The sequence below is a fragment of the Montipora capricornis genome, chromosome 11, assembly GCF_036669925.1.
Source record: "Montipora capricornis isolate CH-2021 chromosome 11, ASM3666992v2, whole genome shotgun sequence".
NCBI lineage: Eukaryota > Metazoa > Cnidaria > Anthozoa > Scleractinia > Acroporidae > Montipora > Montipora capricornis.
In genome coordinates, this window is record NC_090893.1 from 16,668,362 (window position 1) to 16,688,136 (window position 19,775).

At 37.2% G+C, this 19,775-nt stretch overlaps 1 long non-coding RNA gene across 1 annotated transcript in view; it reads left to right on the top strand.

Annotated features, from left to right (window-relative positions):
- Positions 1–6,122: 6,122 nt before the first annotated feature.
- The window catches only part of LOC138024930 (uncharacterized), a 15,165-nt gene continuing 1,512 nt past the window's right edge, over positions 6,123–19,775 (top strand). The window contains exons 1-2 of the long non-coding RNA XR_011127100.1: positions 6,123–6,393; positions 18,946–18,972. This is a non-coding gene — a long non-coding RNA (uncharacterized lncRNA). The remainder of the gene's footprint in view (positions 6,394–18,945; positions 18,973–19,775) is intronic.

A 19,775-nucleotide genomic window follows, 5' to 3' on the forward strand; every position in this document is an offset into this window, starting at 1 on the left:
TCGCAAAGAGTAATCGACAACTCATTGCCAAACGTAAGCGCGATTTTTAACAGCTACAGCATTGGAAATGCCAGCAATAATATGTTGTCCCTCAGAAGCAATTCTCGTTGTTAGTTAAAAAATCGCAGATTTTCAAGGCTATTGCAGTAAAAACTTCGTCCTGTGTTCAATGTTTACGGCTGAAAATTGTTTTTCAGAAATCCTGAGTCAGATGTTATCATTAACAGTGATGTGAAAAATAATACCACCCACAACATGCATATTATTAATTATTTTTATATCAAATCCACATTTCTTGAATACTGTGTTGCACAATAGTGTGCAAGATTAAGAGAACAGATTGTCAGATATATAATCCAATGTGAACAAGAATTATTACGTTGACTTTGTTCTAACGCTTGAAAAGACCCATTAGCTGTGTTCCAGAGTATCTGTGCCTGCAAATACAGCTGTCTTTATTGGAGATAATCGCTGAACAACATTTGTCATTAAAAATGTCATCTAGCAACACCTTTACATATCTTACCAAAAATAAGCTACAAGATTTGGGGAGTCAACACCAAAATAATCTGAAACAATGTTCCCATATAACTGAGCATATGTGGGCATTTTGAAGAATTCCACAAACTTGGTACATCTTGCTAACAGGACTAAGGCCAATCTGGAGCTGCTTTTGAAACTCGACGAACTTGTAGTAATTTCAAATGCAGCCAAACATCTATTCTACAGCTACTCTTACCTCACTCATACGCTCATTGAATCTTGCTATCTGTGGGGTGATGTAAACATTTCTAAATGAAGTTTGTAAATGCATGCTGAGGGGGTATGGTGGGTCGCAATACAAACACGACGGCCTCCCATCATTTGCCCACGCAACTGCCTGCAGACGCCTTAGTAAGCCTGATTCATAGAGCATTGTCGCATCGTGCCTTCGCCCCTTTAGATTGGCTATGAGCTCATTTGGAGGAACAACAGTCTGGAACTTTAACGAATGTACAGGTTTATGAGAAGGTGATTATCACGGCATTAATATCACTCCTGTTATAGCAAGGTCTTTCGAAAAAATTGTGTACCACTGCCATGCCCGCGAGACCATTGAAAGCCACCTCAGCACCTTACAGTTCGCCTACAGCAAGGGTGGAAACTGTACTGATGCTCTCTCAGCTTTCTTGTCAATTCAACATGCTATGGACTTCAGCAAAGCTTTTGACTCTGCGAAACATGAACTTCTCGCTAATAAATTAAAAAAGCTCCCATTGAATCCATATATTACCGATTGGTACTTGAACGTTTTAATTAAAAGAGCACAAATGGTATGTTTCAACAACTTTGAGTGCGACTGGAAACCGGTTAACAAAGGGACAACTCAAGGTAGCGTTAGCGGCCCTTGTCTTTTCAACATCTTTCTCAATGATCTTAACATCACTTTAGGTAATTATGACCTGCTGTTTAAGTACGCTAATGATTTGACAATTATTGGTCCTGTGTGGAAGGAGGTAGACTACTCCGATCCGTTAGTGTCACAGTTTTAATATTTGACGAATACAAGGGGAATCTCTTGCAACCCAAACAAATGTAAAGAGTTGTCGATCAAAAAGAGAGGCGATCGCGACCTCTTTCCACCTATTGGAATGATACCAAGTTGTAAAGAGGTAGAGATTTTGGGGGTCACCTTCCAATGCCACATCAAATTTTCAAAGCACGTGAAGAACAAACTTATTAAAGCTGACGAATCCCTATATATTCTTAGAGCGCTGCGTAAAGAGGGAGACAATCAGTCAGAAAAAGACACTCTCTTTAATAAATTAGTTTTACCAAATATTGATTACGCATTATTAAGTTTCCAAGACGTGTAATCTTGAAAACGGACTGGCGGTCTAACTGTACGGCCACGCCTTGTTAATGTAGGACTAGCCAACAGGCTTTCTCTAGGTGTAACCAAACGTAGCTGCCTACGATTTCATCGATAGGTACGGTTGCCAGATGCAACAGCATAAGAGCGTGGTCCTGATCCGTACAGCCCATATGTTGTGTTGCATCACAGACAAAAAAACACAGCCTTCTTTTTAGGAGTACATGCAACAGTTTTCGCTTTTTCCACCCGTGTTGAAGTCGCACTTTTTATCTTTACTGCTAATTCGTCTAAAGGACGCGCTGTGCGGAAATTACAAGCCGTATAGAATGCAAAGATAACAGAACTGTCAAGATCCCGATCGATCGAGTTGGGTATAAAGCCCATCATGTGGCTGATCCTTAGGTCACGTAATTTGCACAGAAAGATTTTATTTGGCGATTCACCTCTTGGCTTTTATCCTGCATTTTGCCCATTTTTTCGACATGGAACTAGTTAGATGTTTTTAGTACAGAGAAGGTGAATATGTGGCTCAAAACGTTAAGTGACATGTAAAACGATAGCAGCGTGGTTTTGGCGGTCAGAGTGATAGAATCATTGAAGGCCATTCATTTAGGCTTTCGGTCCTGACCGATGCATGAATACAGTACTCTCATCCACATACCCTACAACCTCTGGAACAAAGGCTGGTAAACATCAATCTTTTCTCGTACAATTTTCTCAAACTGTCCCAGTATTGGCGCGGAGGCACGAAATTTAGAATTTAAGTACTAGGTGGGTATCAGTGGCTAGAGAATTTTACTCTTTACTATCCTGTGAACAGGTCTATAGGCAATAACCTCTTATTATTAAGAAAGGCAACTGAAAATCCCGCCAGCACATTAACATAAGGTTGAATTAAATACTTGTGTTTAATTTAGTTGTTCAGGGCATCTTTTTTAGCGATAAAATCTCGTTGTTTTGTGAAGGCGGTTTTCATTCTATCAGTGACTGCACTTGACTTGACCGGATGTCGCAGCAACGCGTTTGCCATGTCTTTTGTCAAGGCGGTCCTCCTGTTCCTTTGGCAGGTTCTTTTGTTGTTTTTGACGAGCTTGCGAGTTGAAAATAAAATCCAGAACACACCACGCGCGATAACAGTCTGATTTCTATAAAGGAGATCGAGATTCGAACACAAAATTGCACCAAAATTACAGAGAGACGTTCGGGATCCGTAAAAGAACTAAAAGAGGGAAAATGTGACGGTCAATGTAAAATGTATGTCTTCAATGTTCGTATTAAATGTGACATTTGTGTTATACAGGCTTCTCACATGTCTTGCTCTTGGATTTCTCAAGTTATTTGAATTTTTTGAGCATTAAATAAGAAATCAAACAACACATTGTTGGCTTCTATCAAGCAGATCTTTCGCTTGCCTTACCTCCTGTATTCCACACGTAAACTGCATGGTCAGGTCAACTGGAATCACAGATTGTACGAAAGTTCTCCCAGAGTTTCATCCCTTATAGGCCTACTCTGGGACCTTAAGTCGCCTTAACTTAAGGCGACTTTGGGCGACTTAAGCAAAATTGGCAGAAAAATCATTGCGACTTTAGGCGATTTAAGGCGACTTAAGGCAACTTAAGGCGACTTTATTTGACTCAAGTAATAAAACCTAAAGTTAGCAAAGGTGTCTCTATTAACTTAATACAATATCTAGAGAATCCCTTGCAATAAACCGATATTAGCAAATATTACAGCAAATTATCTTGTTTACTTTTGTATCGATGTAAGTCCCCATGGTCTCAAGTGTCCCAATTTCAAACCATTTTAGGTACAAATGCTTAGACGGAATTACCTCAACAGTTAATGTTCAATTACATAGTCAAAGCTAGTCCATAAACAGTCAGAAATGATCATGGTGACTGGTATATGGCTATAGTAATTTAGTCAAAATAAAAACCAACATCAAACAGAACTATACAAAATATATAAATAGGGACATAAATTTTAAATTTACGAAAATAGACATGAATTACAGAAAGCTTTTAATTAATTTTCCACAAAATATCTTGGTGTAGAAGGCACGGTTGGGGTAAAACAATAGAGAACAAGAGACAGGGGAAAGCCACAGGAAACCCATACACGCGGAAATAGGCTAGTAAGGAGGTGTTATATTGTCACCTGTCCTGTGTCGACATCTTCTACACCAAGAAGGAGCCTTCACAAATTATAAAAATTGTTATCTTGGTAAAATTGTCTCCCATATTTTTGGTACTTGTACTGTCGATTTTGGCATGGAAGTTTGGCAAATCGCATGCCTTTCCAATAGCATCCATAATTGCTTGGTCCTTTTCAGGAACCCAACCAATTTGCTGTTCTCCTGCCTCGGTCAAAGAAAACACCCCAATACCATTTTGCGAACCACGTGCTAAGGTCCTTCGCAAGAAGACTTCCTTTCCAGTCTTTCCAACTACTTTCAGGGCTCCAGAAAACTTCGACGTCCCACTTATAGAGAACCGAATTTCTTCAGAAGACCTTTTACTTCTGTTGATCGGATCACCAGGACCTACTTCCAAGCTTTTAACTGGTTCAACCCCGTAGCGTTTAACCTAGAAAAATAAAATAAATTTTGTGTTTGGGCTGGTGGCAGTATCAAAGGTTTAAAAGCATTCATTATTATATTGTTTTACCTTACAACTATCCAGAAATTATTGAGTCAACAGTGACAACGAATAACAAGCACACTGCACTGATCTCCGCCATTTTCATTCTCCCATTAAACTTCGGAAGACCTTAGATAACAATGACCTGGACCAGGTTGAGTCCGCGATTCTCGAAGTGTCATGCGGATTTTCCCATAAAAATGCCAATGAAGCTCATCAAAATGGCGGCGAAAGAGTAGAGTGCTCCACTTGTAGGATACATAGTGTATTTAGTCTGGAAAATGTTCAGAAGAGCGTTTCGAATGATTTCACGGGTAAGTCCATCGTAGAAAGTGGATAAGAATTTACAATAATTTCCTTTGTTACAAATTCCATGGCCCCATCCCAATCCCTAGTCACCATAATTGCCAAAAACGGTCAATAACAATAACATTTTTGGAAAAAATAATTAAGACCTATAATAAACTTGCATTGATTAAACACAAAAAAAGAGATCTTACCTATTGGAGACTTTTCAAAACCTCTAGTCTGGTATGTAACGGTAAATGAACTCGTTGCATTGACTTCATAACCCTTTATAAGTTTGAAAGCATCTACCAAGTTCGTCAGTAACATATCCCGAATAATCAGAAAAGCTCTCAGAGAACAGTTGACTCCGATCCAAGACGGCGTGTTTACCGCCATTACCTTAGAACTTGGCATGTATCTTTGTTTACAGCGTCCGGAAACAGCAAAGATCGCTGTAAAAAGCCCTATTATTCCCACCTCTCCCCTCCCCTATCATCGAGACATGACCTAGCTCCGGTCCTTGTTATTTAAGAAATGATCAAGGCATCATTTAAATAACAATGACTGTAGCGGAAACACGAGAGAAAACTAGTGTTCACACAGTAAAGGTCAGAGATTTTATTTAAAAAGCATTCTTCCTGCCGATTTACCCGTGAAATCATTCGAAACGCTCTTCTGAAGATTTTCCAGACTAAATACACTATGTATCCTACAAGTGGAGCACTCTACTCTTTCGCCGCCATTTTGATGAGCTTCAAGGGCATTTTTATGGGAAAATCCGCATGACACTTCGAGAATCGCGGACTCAACCTGGTCCAGGTCATTGTTATCTAAGGTCTTCCTTAAACTTCGCGCCCCTAACTAGTTTCCATGCTTTGAAGAGAGGAGCGGGTTTCCCTTCTTTCCGCCCGTATAGCGAAAATTCAAGCTCTCCCGCAAGTGCGCCTATTTTATCTGCTAGAACGAAAAATTTCTTTTACTTTAACTCGAATTGTGTCGCCGGGACGATTTTTCTTTGCGCAATGCAAGCAGGTAGCCAGTCGATAGAAACTAGGTGGACTGTTTCTGAGGGTGTGCACTTCAAAGATTGCACGCATCATTGCATGATAATCTACTCCACGATCGAGGGAAAAGCTCGTGAGTGGTGTTTTCATTGAAGCGGTCGCTCACACTTCCTCCAAATATCTTGATTTTGTCTACAAGTATTTTATTTCTCTGCAATGTGTTGTATAAAACACTTCTCGGCTCATCACGCTCGCGTGCTCGTTGTTATGGCGTGTACTTCAGTCACGGGACAAAACAAAGTCACGTGATCAAATACTGGACTGTCGGCCATGTTTGCGGCGGGAAGTTTTTTCACGGGATATAGAACAGCCTAAAACATGTATGCACGTTAGTTGATCATGAAATTGACGAAGATGTATACGAAATGAATGTCAAAGTCGTCCGGTAGATTAATATTTATGGCTTTAGTAGGTTCGTTGAGTTACAAAGTTCAAACATGAACAGTTGGTCGAATAAGATGGTGGAAGGTACCAGAAGTCAGTAGTACAGATTAATAGGTTTATGCTGGAGAAATGGCGCATTTGTGTCCCTCTTTTACTCTGGGTAAGTAAAGTGTCTAAATTTTAGCTTCAGTTCCGTTCAACTGACCGTAGATAACCATATTTATACTGCTCCGTATAAAAGTGACTAGCAAGAATTTAGCCTTTCTCCAGAATACCTTTCAACCTTATTTTGTGTCGTCTTGATCCAGAGCTGTAGGTTTGTGCTGATTCAGTAATATCTCATAAAAAGAAATAAAGAAGTTATTGTAGCAACAGTCATTTTCTTTTTTCCTACCATCAATCATATTTTTTATATATATTTCCTGATGGTAATAGGTAACTGTCTCACTCTGGGTGAGAAAATGGGAGAATATACATTGCCACATTTCCTAATTCAGTATTTTCTACCTGCAGGAATTATTCATGCTTAGCTCTTAAACAAAGGGGGGATTTTGACAGGTGCATGACTATTGTAACATGGGGTTTCCATGTACTGTATAAAATTATAGAAGCCATTGCCAACTTCATATCAACTCATACTCCATTACAGGGTTACCTTCCCCCAACTGCTAAGTATTTTTACATCTGGGAGAAGAAAAGGGGCACTGTGAGAGTACAGTATCTTACCCAAGAATGCTATGCAACAATCCCTGCTTGGGGCCAAAACTGGAATTCTTAGGGCCTGTTTACAAGGAAAGAGGGTTACCCTAGAACGTGCACATTTCCTTTTTTATTCTGTGTTGTGTTTACAAGGCAGCTAGGGTTACCCGAGTAGGCAGTTTACCCTATCTGCGTGCTAAGGTTACCTTGGCAGGCGGGCTAACCTTTTCCCTTGTAAAAACTCCAGGTAGGGTTAACCTGCCTACCGAGGATAACTTTCCAATTGTTTCCAGACCCTTCAAGTGTGATCGCACATTAAATTGTCCTAATTGTCCTGAGTTGTAGGGTTACCCTTCATGTACCTGTGAATTTCTGCTTGTGATGTTTCGCCCTCCAGCTAGGGTTAACCCCCTTGCTAGGGTAACCCCCCTTCTTGTCAACAGGCCCTTATTCTGGAGGTATCAATCTCTATTCTATCATAATAAAGACATAATACAATATTCTTCCAACATTTCAGGCCTAAAAGATTTTGTACATTATGCTTTATTTTGACACACCTCCACATGCTTTCTTTATGATGTCAAAACCGTTAGCAAGAATGCAGCGTGAAAATCTTAGTGAATTTTAGTCTAATTTTGAAGAAATTTATAGGACTTATTTAGATCTATTGGATCTACGTGCCCTGTGTGTTTCAATTAAATCATATTAAAACTTTGACCTGTAGAGCTTTGCAAAGTTTTAAAGTGAACAGATGAGCACATCATTGTTGGCTTTGCCAGGTCATTGTTGCTGTACCATGACCTGCACATGATCTGTATTTGAGCTATCTGATTGGTCCAAAACAACAATGACCTGGTTATTTTGACAGAATATAATATAATTGCCAATTTAGTGTATGACCAAACTACCACTGACTACCCTTTCCAAGCAAATTTGTGAATAACTGATTAAACAAGAGGAATTTGTGGGCAGAGCCCAAATGTAAACCCCTACTTTCAGTGTAACAGGTATTAATTTCCTTCATAAACAGTGAATAACATCATAAATGTTCCCACTTCATTTTTCAGAGTTGTTTCATAATGGTGGGAAATGTATATCTCAAAAATGGACTTCTATACATAATTTAAGCTATTAATGTTTGTTCATAACGATCTATTCATGCAAATGTTGTGGTGTAGACATCCAGAATGTATCATTTTGTAGTCTGGACACACTGTGTGGAAGGTGTGTAGGTCCAGGTAATTTGAGGTAATTCCATGGTATTTTAGTGTTGCAGAAAGCTATAATTATTAGGAACATTTGCAGATGAATCCTGATCTGTAAATTATTTGCATTTGGGGTTTGTCTTAGAGTAAAGTCAGCTGGTTTCTATAAGATACTCCTGCCAAGCTGCTGTCTAACATAGATAGCTGGTTCAGCTACTTTCAGCTACATTAACTGGTAGCTGTCTTCAAAATACTTCAAATGTGCTCAGGTTATTCTACAGGACTCAAGAATGGCCCACTAAATTTCTACATGCCAGCTTGCCAAAGTGGGATGAACTGACATGACAAATGTCTACCAGCTACCACAGCTTTCAGGAAGTTTTAGCTAGTTTCTCCTAAGTTATTGCTACAATGAGGTCCAGATTTGAACTTGACCTTGCCTATGCCAAAAGCTCCATTTGGTCTGGAACATGTCTTGGCTTTCATTCAAAATTTTTAAAGTTATTGTGCACATCAGCACTTGAAAATGTCAACTTTTCACTTGGTGAAACATAGTAACCCCTGGCAGGGGGTTACAATTACACCAAACAAACTACAAGCATGAACTGATACAAGCACTGATTGCTATACTTATGTTCTGACAAACATTTGGTGATGTTGGGCCATTATTTAACAGAAATGAAGCATGTACCAGGTATATGGACCCATCATTCTGTACTTACATGTAGAGGATTTTGTTGTATGGACGAAATTCCCTCTATGTGCAGGCCAACTCATCCATATATACCTGTATCACATTTTATCTATATTGTATGAAATTCTTCCTGTTACTACACCAAGGAGGTTGAAAGATAACTTGAAAGAGATAATACTGGAAAAGACAAATAAAAGTTAATATTTTAGTCTGTCTGAAATTGTTGATTTGTGTTTTTTTTACTTACATTTTTATTCTGAAATTATTATAACAAAGAAACAGCAGAATATGTAAATATACAATTCCTGAAATGAAAGAAGAAACAGACATGATGACAATGAAAATTGCAGAACTACTCAACAAAACATATCAGATACTGCCAAAATAGATAGCTTTTTGACACACTTTTGATCATTGAAATTATTCAAGTTTCAATAAACAAAATTCCATCTTTCAGGGCATTATCTAGCAAAAATTTCTTCCTATAATTTTGTGAACCGTGAGTATTATAAAAACATAGATTTTAAAATGAATATTGGGGGATTTAGTAACTGTTGTTTCACAAGATAATTATTTTTTTAATGAATTTGAAATTACATTACTTTGAACACAAATGATCAGTAGTTATTCATAACAACAGGGGTCACCTCTGATAAAAAAGCAATTTATGTTATTAAAATAAATTGTTGTTTAGTGCAGGTGGACTTTATTCCCAAATTTTATTACTAGGAAAAAATATGCATATGTGTGGGTAGAATAAATATTTAATAGTGTATAAGTACTTTATCATTCATTGATTTTCTTCAACACACTTATCAAAAGTTAAACAGTTGTTCATTTAACATTTAGCAGCTGGTTAATCATTAGTGCCAGATAAGCATGGAAAATATATTTGCTCAGATTTATTTGTCTTTATGTCAAGATTAGTGTCATCCTATCCTTGAAAGTAACTGCATGTCATCAACTGGGTTTTCATCAGAAATCTGCTTTTTTATACTATGCTTCCTTAAAACCCAGATGAGGCAAATGTCCTTAGAGTGTAATAACTAATTAAAATATTTAGTGTGTCCAGCATTAAAAATACTGTTTAAAAGATGATGTAGCTCTCTGAATATAATTTTTGATTTTGAAGGATTTGAAATTTCATTGTATATCTACTGTAATTCTAAGAGATGAAATGTCACATAATATAAAAGAACTCCCTTGGTGAACAATATATTAGAAACTATTGAATAAAGTCATTGTTGCTTGTTCATAAATGCTGTGTTGTTTTATTCCATATACAAAATAAATATTCCACTTTACATAAATATAAATGTCAAGGAAGGTTAACACTTAATTATTTATCTGGTTCTTGGTAGATTTATCTGGTGAGAAACATTCCAATTAAAGACCTTAAGAAAGTGCAATTTATACAACCAGGAGGATTAGACATGTAGATTAATCAAATGAATAATTTATAAGCAGTAACAGAAACACATCTCTTCAGGGAGACAGAAATCATGTTATAGCCTCAGTCCTTGAGAACAGACTCAGAGCAGTCCCAAGACTCAAAGTGCTGCAATTATTAAACCATCATTTTAAAATAAAGTTTGCAGACAGGAGTTTTCTTCATTGCCTGGGGGGGGGCATCCCAGAGCTTCTTTTAGAGAAGTAATCAGAACTTTTTAAAAAAAGAAACTGATATTTCAGTGGCATTATTCACTTTTAATATTATCACTTCTCACATTACCAGTACAAAATAAGTCCTATTTTCTGCAAAGAAACTGAAAATTTTACCAAAATACTTTTGAAATTTCACCAGAAATGACGCCCAAATGCAATAATATATTCTCCACTTTAGCCTTTTTGGAATTTTCGCCCATGAAGTGTTTTCTAATGAAAAGTACATATTAAACCTGCAATAATATATATGACAGAATACAGGTTTTATGGATGAGTTAATCTGGGCACAGAGAACTCCATAGAATGAGATCCTCTATGTGTAGACTGAGTAGTCCATATATACCTGTATCCTGCCATATCTACTTAATTATATGACCATATTTCATTCAGATACATACCTTATTTATACAGGTAGAGATAGAGTTTCATTCCACTGGTTCACATTGTCAGGGACCAGCTTTACCTGGCCTCAAAGTAGTGACCTATTTTTCAAGTTTACAAAAAATACTGCAGCTAAAAGGTTGATTCCTATACCATTTTGTAGATCTCAATGCTTTTTCAATTGTGTAAATATGAACTGTGTAGGCACTCTTAGTTTTGCAAATGAAGCCCAAATGTATTCAAATGGTGTGATTTTATGATATATGATATATGTTACATATGATGAAACATTCCATTGTTGGAGTTCTAGCACAAATGCATCATTTCTGCTAAATATTGGATTGATATGATATGGTACTATGGCAGAATGTAAGTAGACAGCAGTATGGGTTTTTATTTTAGGTTTCTTATAATGTTCATTTTGGGAAAGTTACCTTGTAAATCTGAGGGAGTGGTACATGTAGTTGGTCCTATAAAAATAGCCCCTTTTTTACTCATATTTTTAATGCTTGCCCTGTAACATGTGTCCTACTGCCACTAGAAATTTCAGGAAGAAATTCCAAGATAGACTTCAGGGAGATAGAAATTTGTGTGAAACAGAAATGTCAAGGAGAAATTGTTGTTATAAGATAAATTTCTGAGAAAAAGAAAGACAGAAAAGAGTTGTCAGAATATACTCTAAAACTCCTTTTTGCCTGACAGTGTAGATAAAAGATATTTCCTTTGTTTTTTAAAGCATTAAAATCTATTACAAATCTATTACAAATCATTTTATTTCATAAATGAGTTGAAAACATAAAACATTACCGTTACTTTTAACATCTACTTCTTAAATTACCCAATGCCCCAAAGGAATTGGATGAAAACAAGTTCTAATTAATTGTTTCACAATCAGGATTAGATATTTATGAAATGAAACTTGCACATCACCACAGGAAATTTTCTGAAAATGAACATGGCTCTAGCTTCTATGATTATTTGTTATCTTGGTAAAATAACAATTAACAACATAATGTTTTCTGTCAGCATGATCAATTATTAATTCAGATTTTCTCAATTTTGATGACTTGAGGACTGTAACTTTTTGTGAACCTGCAAAGTCAGACCAGGGTATACTGCTCACACAGAAATGTTTGTCAATCTTTTGCAAATATATAGAACAAAAGTGGGTTTGACCATCTGATTTACCCATATTAAACAGTCCCCATAAACTAAACTGTCTGAATAGTCACGTGACATGTGGTGGATCATCTTGACTTTTGGGTAAGAAGAGGGGTGTGTGCTCTTAGTAGTAGGAAACCACAGCAATTCAAGTCTACTTGGCAACCAAGCTCATTAGTATTTGTTCAAATGGGGCCACTGTTGACAATCAGTCAATGCAGTTTTTGCCCAAAGTTTGGGATTTATTATTTCAGAAAAGGATTTCCAGACAAGTAAAATTTCTTAATTCCAAATTATTTTGATATGGAGTAGTATAACATCCTGAAGGCCTGGATAGCCCAAGCAGATTAGTCATGAGATTAATGCAGAAGTGATAACCTCTGGTAAAGATCTCCTTGGTGTGTTTGCCAGGACAAATCTTTAGAGATTTGTTAACATTTTTCTTGTCCATGGGTATAAAATCGTTAGTTCAAGACATGCCAAAGAGATTATCTGAAAAGATTATCTCTTCCACCTTAATCTGTTAACTAATCTCCTTGGTCTGTCTCTGGCTTTAGGGTAGCCATCCTTCTCATTGATATCTTTATGTTAGAGAAGTATGTTTTCTTAAAGAATCCACTTATGGTATCTAAATGAATGCAGATGACACCCTATGCCTGTCATTAAATTTTACAAGATGGGGAATATTTGATGAAAAAGGGGTCATAGAACCGGATCACAGAAATGTGTATGGCAAAGAATTGACTTTATGACACACATGTACCTGGTTCATAAATTTGTCCTGTTCTTCCATTTATCTGCCTGTAGTAGCCTGTATGATGAGTGTTTATCAACATTATTGGTACTGAGCAAGTTATGGGCTTTATTACATGTGCACTGAAAAAGTGTTTATTCTGCTAAAGCTTAGCCATCAGAGGTACTTGCAAGAAGAGAGGGGAGCTATTAAAACAGGTCTCAATTACTTTCTTACATGTAGTATCCCCTGTCATGGGGCATTGTACAATGAATAAATCACAGTAAACATTCCCTAATTATTATTCTAATATTTTTGTTTCATGTGCCTTACTTTTCTGTCAATTTTATGTATGAAGTACTATAGGCTAAAGCAAATAAAGGGCAGTCATATAAAATTAAAAAAGGGCAAGAAAGCTATTGTATATCTGAAATATGAATTATGCAGGAAAGTATCCATGTGATATATAACAGAGTTTAAACCCTAAAGACCCATTCTCTGTAAGTATTTAAAGTGCAGTTCAGTCCACCATGGAAACTGCCAAAATGAGGCTCTTAAGTTGTGGTTTTTCTAACTGAGGTCATAGAGTGGAATTGATGAAATTGTAGAGCAAGAAACTCAGGATGATATTTAGAACCAAGTTTGAAATATACAAAAAGTATTTCAATTAAGATGAAATACAACCTCCTAGTAACAGGTGTAATTTTTAAAGATTATTTTAGTAATTTTCACAAAATTAAAAAAAATACATTGGAAATATCTTTCTATACATTAATTCTCAGTCACATAAATGAAAAACATTCTGGTTTCTTCCATTACATTTCCTCTTTGAAAAGAGGAGAAATTTAAATAAATTTCAACTTTAACCTAAATATTGTAAAGTTGTACAGATATTTTCATATTCTATTCATCTTGTGTCAAAAACTATTCCAAACTCTAAAATTAGTTGCCTTTCTCCTCCATATGCCAAATTTATCAGAAATTAAAGAATTGAAAGATCAAAATTTCATGTCTGACCCCAGCTATCTCCAAGGCCATAGGACAGACGTCAGTTACCTTTTCATTTTTTTCCATCCTACCCAGCTTATTCAGTAAATTAATTTTGGATAGAAATTGCAATGGTAATATCAGCAAATATATTTCTCTCCTCCAGAAAGTGTCATGCTAATCCTATATCCTTCAGCCTTGAAAAGATAAGGATAATGAAACAAAAATTCAAGAGCAGCCATGTCCTAGAATCAGTGTGCCACATGACTAAAGTGCCTTTTAAATAAAACAACCGTTGCATATGCTAATAAGAGTGTATTTGAAAAATTGTACACCTGTTTGTTACCTTTCAAGATTAAAAATCCAGGTATAAGCCCCTTGTAAATTGTAAGTGGATATGCTACAAAATCCTTTAAAATTAATTGTCAAATTTGTTTCCATGGCCCAACAGATTTTACTTGTGTCCCTAGATTTTTACATGAATTCTCCACAACATGAAATAAACATGAGAAAATATGTATTACTTAACCTTTTCTCACCTTCAGAATAAAATATGACGTTTACAGAAATCAATCAACATACATAACACAGGATCAATGTGGCACATAAACCTTTTCATTCAAACAAGTTTTACATAGCATGTTAACACTGTATATTGACAAAATCTTTAACCTATATAAATGTGTATTTCATGGAAAATGGCTATAGATAGTCAGTTTGTGGGTCTATTTACATCATGATTGTTTTGAATATCCCTGTCCCATGAGATAAATTCATTTATTCATTTACCATATATATATTATATAGATATGGTATGATACAGGTATATATGAGTTGTAGTGTCTGTAGATCGAGTCCGAATATGACCACACCATACCTTACATATAATATTACATATAATACAGCCTTATTTTTATTACAAACCAGCTCATACTTGGTCTGTAAATCCATCTGGACTTGGCCTGCCATGTGAGCTGTGCTGGTGTTGGATAAAACTAGGATGTTGGCCATGCTGAAACATAAAATTTGTGAACCAACAATATTTGAGTATTTTTTCTGCAAGGTCAACTTTTATTTGATATTTGCCTTATCATCTGTAATTCATTGTGAGTGTTGAAAATGGTATTTTGCAGCAATAAAGAAGATTTATATGCCTTTAGAGGTAATGAATTGATTGCATTTGTGTGTGAAATGGAAGAACAAGGTCAAGACAGTGTTGTGAGTACAAAAAATGTGAAGGTTGTGTTCAATGGAACAAATAGTGGAGCAGAGTGTTGTGAGGGCTGAAAGTGAGTGTCCAATGCAACAAGCCAACCAAACTATTGTGAGTGCTTAAAGTGTTGGTAATGATAATGTTTACATGAAAAAGTTGAGGGAGTTCTGTAATGAACAGAAAAGGTGAACACTACAAAAGCGACAAGTAAAGACTTGAGAACACTATCTGATTGGCTAAAGGAATCCAAGTACTTCAGTCCTGAATAAAGATCAAGCATAATGTATGATGTTGAGTTATTTAATTGTGCATAAAGGTGACAAAGTTTGTCATTATATTGTGTATACTATGACAACAATTATATACGCTTTTACTTATGTTTTATTGTATGTCAGTCAGTACATTTGTCACAAAGTACTAAACCTGAGGAGGTGGCAACTTTGTCCTATAATAAAATGCATTTATCTAGTAAGGTTTTCACCTTAAGGACGTTCGCGCGAAAATTTTTCAACATTGATTTTTTTCTGAAACTTTTACCACTGTAAGATAATGAGTTAGTTATGTCAGAAATGTAAAAAAAATGGGGGGTCACCGACTTCGTTTTGGAGAGAACATGCCCGGAAAAACACCCAAAATGTGACAAAATCGGGCTTCGGTAGCGAATAAGGCCAGTGTCTGTAAACTCAAATATATTGCAATTAAATCTTTGAAGTGAAATCTTCTCTGCCAAATATTGTTTAAGTGGACTTATTAAGTGAATTTAGTCAACTGGTGAGGTTCCTTAAAGATCAAGTTCGCATTTAGCGACCACAGTTTCACGCGCCTTGCAGCCGCAAGATGGCAGGATTTGATGTCCCATGAGCAGAAATCTTGAAATTTTTTTAACTTCCCACATTGATTTTTTGTTCATTTTTGGACAACGTGGAGATAATTGTAAATAAAATCCGTTTCTGGAAAGAAAAATAGGGGTCACCGAACGTCCAAGAGCATTAAATCCAGGCAAAGCTATAGCAATGGCCTTTTGCCCTATCATTTCTCATTTTATTACTTAGCGCGCGCGCTCGTGTATGACGTGGCGTGTGCATTTGCGTGCGCAGTAAGGATGCGCAGAAACAATTAGCGCGAACGTCCTTAAGCAGAAATGTTCTTGCATTCTGTGTTTGCAGTTCACTGTGTGTTATATATATTGTGTTTTGAATAGTTTCTTTCAATCAATCAATCAATCAATTGATCAATTGATCAATCAATCAATCAATCAATCGAGTTATCAATCAATCAATCAATTGATCAATCAATCCATCACAAACCAACCAATGAAATGACCAACCAAAAGCTTTGATATATAAAATGTCACTTACAATCTGCCTAAAAGACAATGGTCTAAATTGGTAACCCATATATTGGATATGAGGTCAGTTTAGAAGCATTGCATTTCAAGAAGCAACCGCAGTGATGTGCTTCAGCTGAAATGTACTCTTTATAAGTAATTCATGCCAGTATTTTTCACATCTGATCCTGAGTGATCCTTTACAAATCAGTTTCTTAAGTTGTTAAATTGAAATGGCCTCATGAGATACATGTACAAAGACATACCCTTAAAGGATTAAGTGAGTCTATCATTCATCCTTTAATTAATTCCACTTCTTACATTAAGGAATAGATTCATTTTGTGCTGCAATGAAGGGCATCCATTTACTGACGGGTCCCGACGTTGTTTAACTTTGCTAATCTGTCAGCGCGCCATGGTTGCACACCACGTGCGATTACATATAATTCTGTGTTCAACAGTAATATATATATATACCTTCGATAACAATCTCTTTAAAAAATAAAAATAAGAAAATTATGATGACGAAAACAACACAAAACGATTATCTGCAGTAACCCCTGCAACCAAGCAGGGATTGAACCCTGGGCCTCTAAATCAACAGTCCTGGATCAGGAGCTATCAAGATATAAATGCTTTTGCACTGTAATGTGTGAATGTGCATTACAAATCCCACTAGATATGGTAATGTGACATATATCAAACACAAATTCGTAATATAATCCTCATCCCCTCCCCTTTCAACCTTACCCACTCCTCCCCTCCCGACCAGATAGAAGGCTGGGATGGCATTTCAGGTGTTTGGGTCCTCTTATCTGGTGTAACATTGGGCGCTAGGGATGTAAATATGAATATTAACGCCACCTGTGGGAGCCAGTAGGAACTATAACGGAGGTTAAACACCTGATTATGGGAGGTATAAAGGCAGTGAACAGGCGTGGAGTGTGGGGCGGTATCAGCGGAGGGGTGGAGGTATGACTGGACGGAGATGCTGGACTGGAGCTTGTGAGGCAAAATAGAAAGTGTTAACGGGCCAGGGGATGGGGACACTATGCAGGGAATGGGGGGGGGGGGGGGGGGGTCCTGAGCTCCACTACTGAGACAGGTCTTAACAAAGCAGGGCTTAGAGTCCTAGTTGATGTTTGGCCAAAAGATGGCCTGGCCAATAACTATACATGCCATCTTGTGGCAAAACATCAGCTAATTGACAATGGTATGTTAGATACCCTATGAAATTTTGTGATGATTTAGTTGATGTTATGCCAAACAGATGGCACGGACAGTTACTGGCCAGGCCATCGCGTTTGACAAAACAGCAAGTAGGACTCCTAAGCCCTGCTCTCTCATGACTTATCTCTACTATCCCCCCCCCTCCCATCCCACCAAGCACAAGGAATAAGTTTAATATTTTTCTACGACAGCAACAATGAGCTGCGATGGGTTCTTCTATATCATGGGAGTGGTCCTTCAATGCTAAGAGAGATGCTTCGAGGCATCCGTAGGCTCACAATGGCAGCAGATCGACCAATCAGAATGCTGGAATTCTATAAGAACCTGCTCGATATTTAAAGCCTTTAAAATATGATACTTTTAATGTATCCGGTGTGCTATAAATACCTGCTTTGAGAAACTTTAAGAATTGGGCCTAACACATTGATGGCTTCCTGCCATTTCCCTATTGAGGCACGTCATCCGAAAACCAGCACTAGTTGATGTTTTGCCAAAAGATGGCCGGGCCATCTTTTGGGAAAACATCAACTAAATCACCTTTTAAGATACCACACAGAAATTTCTGCTGGTTTAGTTGATGTTTTGCCAAAAGATAACACGGCCAGTTACTGGCCGGTCCATCTTTTGGCAAAACATCAACTAGGACTCTAAGCCTGGTTTTTGCATGACCTGCTCAATAATTGACCAGCAGCCATATTGGATTACTGAAACAAAAGAAAGTATTTGCATAAAAATAGAGTTCAATAGACCATTTTTTAATTCTCACGGCTGGGCTGGATCTAGCATGAAATAGAGGCTAATGCAAGCAAATCTTTTCACACACAAATTAATTTTCCCGCATTAGCCTCCATTTCATGCTAGATCCAGTCCAGCCGTGAGAATTAGAAAATGTTCAATTCCCGGAGGATTAGTTTGGTACACCATCATGGCCGCCATTCCTTTGTTTTGGAACACCAACATGGCCGCTGTGACGTCATGTGAAAACGCTCGATAGGACGGCGAGGCGGGACTATGACGTGACTCAACGGCGCCGTCGCGTAAACGTCATCGATTTGTAAGCTCTCTATTCTCTTCTATGGCACGACACTATGGGAGTGTCTCAGGATAGTGGTGGCTGTTTTCCTGTATAGGCTTTTGGTTTTCAAATCATTGCTGCTCGGAAACTTAATACGCTTAAACAAAGTGTTTGGTCGTTTTGTTGAAATAAACTGTCGTGTTTTGTAATACTAATATAAAGGAAAACAAAAAGTACCGCATTTTATAGACTCTTGTTCTTTGGCCATCAAAGCTTGATTAGAGATATAACCGCTATTTGTGTTATATTTCTAAAACGCATTCTTTTTCTACTATTGATTGTTGTTTTCATTTACCTTTTTTATTTGTTTTGTAAAGTGTTTTTCTTTCCCTTCTTTCCTAGTTTTCGACCATTTTTAAGCTCAGCAAGGTAAGTCACGTATTACAAAACTAAGACAATGGCGTTTCACGAACTTCCAACTGCGTGCTCATATATTTCCATGCCGCAAATGTAGCATATTATTAGGACGAAAAACGAATTCCCTGTCTCGCAACAGTAGAAGTGGATACTGAAGAAATGACACGTAATTCATGGTTCAAGATTGCAAATTTGTTCTTTGAATTCTTGCATGTGTAAGAGCGCGGTTAAAATTCATCAAGATTTCATAAGCGGTTTTTCAATCGATGCCTGCGTCATTTTCCCTGAGCTTGAAAAACAAGTTTGTTTTCAGAATAACAACATTACCGCGTCTTGTCAAGAAAGAGAGAAAGCTCTAGAACTTGGAGTGAGATATTTCCAGCCAGAAAGAGACAGGTTACTTCATAAGTCGCTGTGAAGAAATTGGTGCAAGACATTTTGTAGTGGACTCTAAAGCTGTTTATCTGATTCATTCATTACACTCGCTGCTGTTTATAAATCATGTTCGCTGTTGAGGCTTGTGCAATCGGCGTTGCTTCGGCATTCGTGTTATCCTTCGTGTACGTGTCTTTCCTGAAGAAAATGGTGAAGACTTCATCGGAGGTTAGCAGAGAGAGGGAGCTGTCTCAGCCGATTAAATCGAGGAAGGACTATTCAGAATAACTGGACGAAACAATCATAAATTGCGGACGAGAGACTGGAGAAATACAAACTTGTTAATTGATTCGAGGAATACGCAAGGAGATTCACTGAACTTTATTTAGGAACAACTTACCATTGGCAACTGCGTTTGTCATTTTGCGGGGAATATAGTA